Source organism: Phasianus colchicus, chromosome 19 (genome assembly GCF_987193195.1).
Source record: "Phasianus colchicus chromosome 19, bPhaCol1.hap1.1, whole genome shotgun sequence".
Lineage (NCBI taxonomy): Eukaryota > Metazoa > Chordata > Aves > Galliformes > Phasianidae > Phasianus > Phasianus colchicus.
The window spans coordinates 6457233-6461271 of NC_143454.1; the positions used below are offsets into that span (position 1 = coordinate 6457233).

Consider the following 4039-nt stretch of genomic DNA (forward strand, 5'->3'; position numbering starts at 1 on the left):
CACATTTGTTTCCCACCAGAAGTCTTCCACCTTCCCTTGTGAAACTGCACTTCTTGAAATTGGCCTCTTTATCTTCTGCTAAATAGAAAAGAAAGCAAAAAAACACTGGAGTAAATGTCCTAAAATGAAGATAATTTTTTCTGTCTTGGGTTAAAATATTTTGTAGAATAACCTTGAAGCACTTTTTTTTTTTTTTCTCCCTGATTTTCCTTCAGTTTGACCACTGAACCAAGCAAGTCATTACTTGCCAAGCTTGAGATGCTATGAGTGCTGACACTGCTGAGTGTATTGGGGATGCAAGCATGGCATCCTGTATCCATCAGCCTAAAAGAAAATCCTTTCTGTCTATTTTTCACCCCTTACCCACTTCCCACTGGTGAAATGAATGAAATTAACTTCACAGCATTATTGTCTGAGGCCTAGAAAAGTTAATGGAAACTCAAGACTGACTGATATCCTTGATATTCTGCAGGGAAACCCAGCAACTCACAAAGAAGGGCTCAGTGTAGAGGATCACCTCCATTTTGTGACACTGTACCATCCCATAACAGCATCCTGCAGGGCTGGTCCATCATCCAAGCCTCGTTAATTGCCTACATCCTTACCTACTCACTGGTGGGAGCAGTTCCAGCTGTTAGGAAGCAAATTGGGTGGATCTCGGTCAAGCTGTTAGCAGAGGGAAATGTTCCCCTTCACAAACAGGCTGGTCCCATTTCGTTTGTCATCCTAGAGAAGAACGTCGTAAGCAAGAAATTCAGTCATGGTAATGAAATAGTTTTCAGCCCAGGAGCCACTTGTGAGCAGAGAGAAGTGCTGGTAGTTTTGTCCCCCAGATCTCCCACTCTGCCTTTAGGAAATCCAGGCCTGAAAACTGTTCCACCAACTCTATTTTCTACTTGTTAATCCCCATTCTTTCTTTTTTCCTTCCTTTTAAATGCAGGAAAATATTCAGCCACTGCTTTTCATATGTAAATTTTTTATTGTTACCTCCTTTTTGCCTTTATATTCTGGTGCTTTGTTTATCTAAGAAAAATTGCACATGAGCAAGCAGGAAAACAAAGGCAAAACAAAACAGAACACCGGGCCCAAACAAAACAAAACAAAAACCTCTTCATCTGAAGGCTTTCAAACGTTTAAAAATAAATTCCTGCCACCAAAATTTAGGCATAGGATGTCTGGAAAGAAAAACAGCATTTACCCCCTGTGTGCATTCACACTCTCCCTCTCACTGTCTCCCACTTGTTTACTTCAGCTCTTGTTTTACATAAACTTTTTATTGGCGATGGGCTGAACAAGAAAACTTGTAACCAAGCAATCAATACAAATTACTCAGCACGAGTCAGACACGATTTTGTAGATTTCTGCCCAAGTGAGGCAGCGAAATATCTTGCTTCGTATCCTCTTTTAGCAGGAAACGGAAAAGCAGACCTGGATATCACATCAATTCCCATCTTCCTGCTTGTTTCAGTGGTTGTTTACACTCTGCAACGTCTTCTTGCATTACTAGAACATGCAGAGCTGGGACAGCTTCGCGTTAGAGGACTCCGTAAGCCCTCTAATGAAATACCTTTCAAGCATAATGCACTTCCAGGATGGGATCAGAGCAGTTAAGGGTGTGTGGGTAGGCAGGTTGTGTTGGTACATAGCTTTTTGTAATACAAACGAGCCATCAGAGCGTGTTGCATTATTTTCTTTGTTCATCAGTGATACAAACCCTAAGGATGAGATGAGCTGCCCTCTTAATTTAGGACTGAACATGTACTGCTCTTTCAGTCTTGATTTCAGCTAGCAACTACCGAATTTCAGCTTCTATTAAAAGAAGGAAAAATGTCCCTAAGCCCAATGGTTGTGAGAGATACATTAAATACATGGTAATGCTGTTTGAGCCTGCAGACAGCCCGGAGCCAGAGCTCTGAGTCAGATGAGCTCCTCCATTCTCTGCAAAGGTTCCTTACCTTTGGGATCTGCTCTTTTAAGCATCCCTGCTAACGTGGAGAAGGCAGAGTGTCAGTGCTGTTGTCGCCAGAAAAACCTGAGGTCAACTCCTCTGCTGCTGGGCTGAGTGTCCCTCGTGGATGTGGGTACAGAAAGCAGAGGGGCTGAGAGGTGGTCCAAAAGGACAGAAGAAGTCAGGATACCTGCTCCCTTCCCATATTTTTATGCTCTCTTCTTTTCAGCTGACAGCCCTTCGACACAACAGCAGTCATCGGTTGGGTGTCTGTGCAGCACTTGAGATGTAGGACAATATAGGGCAGGAATAAAATATATGGTCCTATTTTTCCCTAACAAAGCTGCAAAGTGCTGGCAGAGTGCTGGTGGTATCTGGAGGTCTCTGAATCTCAAGAAAAAACAGATGATTCCCAGAACATGGATTGCTCTGAGCAGGATTAGCAAGGGAAGCATGTGTATGTGGAGGGAAGATGTTGCTGCCAATGTAAAATAACTGTGTCAACAGCATTTCCGAAGGATATTTTTAGCTTTACATATTCAGTATCTTTTGTGGGCCACAGTCAGACTGACACAATAGAGTCTTAATGACTTCTTGGGGACTTCATTGTCTTTTTCTATACACAGTTTATTAATGTGCCCTCCATACTACTCAAGGATGCAAGAGCCAATAATGACTTCAAAGGGGTCATTGTGGTCCAGAGCATCTGTACATAGGAATAAAAAAATAAGCAGAATAAATACTCACCCGCTAATCCACAGCACAATAGATTGTAATCAGTCTATCAGGGTAAAGATTATTATTTTTTTTTACAGCTTCTTTTCATCCAAAGCATTTTCAGAACATCTTTTCATCCTAGCACTCTGTAGACATTATAAATTGATCATCTTAAGTCCTTTGACAGAGCAGAGAGAAGCAGAAGTGCCTTTAGTGGCAGGAAGTTGGGACTCGCTTGTGGCAAGCCAAAAAGCAGATAAAAAGCCTGATTTGTCTTTTCCCCAGGAGGTTCTGTAATAATCCCACAAAAGCGGTTCTCCCCGGGTGTTTGAAAGAGAGGGAACACTCCTCAGAAAACCACTTGTAAGAGAAACAGTGCCCTGAGCATCAGGCAGAGCATCTCCAGCAACATTCAGAGCAGCCTCTTGACCGAAGTGGAGCCACTGGCACAAGGATGGACCAGAATTACACAAATAAACCGTATTTCCCTGTATTTGCATTACTGCTGGAGCAGTGATTTGGCTCAGGGTTTCCCAGAGAGTTCTGATCTGCTAGAATAGCCTTATCTCTTCCCCATGCCTAATGAACATCCTGGTGGCAGTGATCCCCAAAAGTGGTGGAAGAGAGTGGCTTTGACACCTCACTTCAAAACCGATTTGCTCTTACGCTGTGTTATATTTAAGTGCGAATACTACCAAAGGAATTACATGCCTCTTCTCAGCCATGTACATATCTTCTGGATTTTATGTTATAGGATTAATGCAGTATTGGAATGACAAATCCTTCCTGAGTAAATGACCAAAAAGGTTATTATTCTGTGAGTATATAAAAGATTAAGGTGGGCAGGAGCCGTCTCCACTTAAGGTGGAGAGGGAAAGAGAGCACGGAGAATCTGTCACTCCCTGTACTAGGAGAAAGGACATCATTCAGGTGCCAGTTCAGAAATCATTACAAATAAGTAATCATAGAATCATAAAATCATTAAGCTTGAAAAAGACCTCTAAGATCACCAAGCCCAACCCCAACCCACAACCCCATGCCCACTGACACATCTGTCAGTGCCACATCTCTACTGTTCTTTATCACCTCCAGGGATGGTGACCCCGCCACTCCCTGGGCAGCTGTGCTCCTGCATCACTGCTCTTTTGGAGAAGAAATTTTTCCTAATATCCAACTTGAACCCCCTCCTGGAACAACATGAGGCCATCACCTCTCATCCTATCACTGTTACCTGAAGCAGAAGCCAACCCCACCTCACCATCAACTCCTTACAGGCAGTCGTAGAGAGCAATAAGGTCTCCCCTGAGCCTCCTCTTCTTTGGACTGATCCATCCCAGTTCCCTCAGTTGCTCCCCTGTGTAACAATCCAAAACT

The 4039-nt window shown here is 43.1% G+C and overlaps 1 long non-coding RNA gene across 1 annotated transcript; it reads right to left on the reverse strand.

Annotated features, from left to right (window-relative positions):
• On the reverse strand, nt 1–2165 carry LOC149915453 (uncharacterized). The gene is made up of 3 exons (XR_016458823.1): nt 1956–2165; nt 606–726; nt 1–78 (listed from the first exon to the last, which is right to left on the reverse strand). It is a non-coding gene; the product is annotated as an uncharacterized LOC149915453 (long non-coding RNA).
• Nucleotides 2166–4039: the final 1874 nt, after the last annotated feature.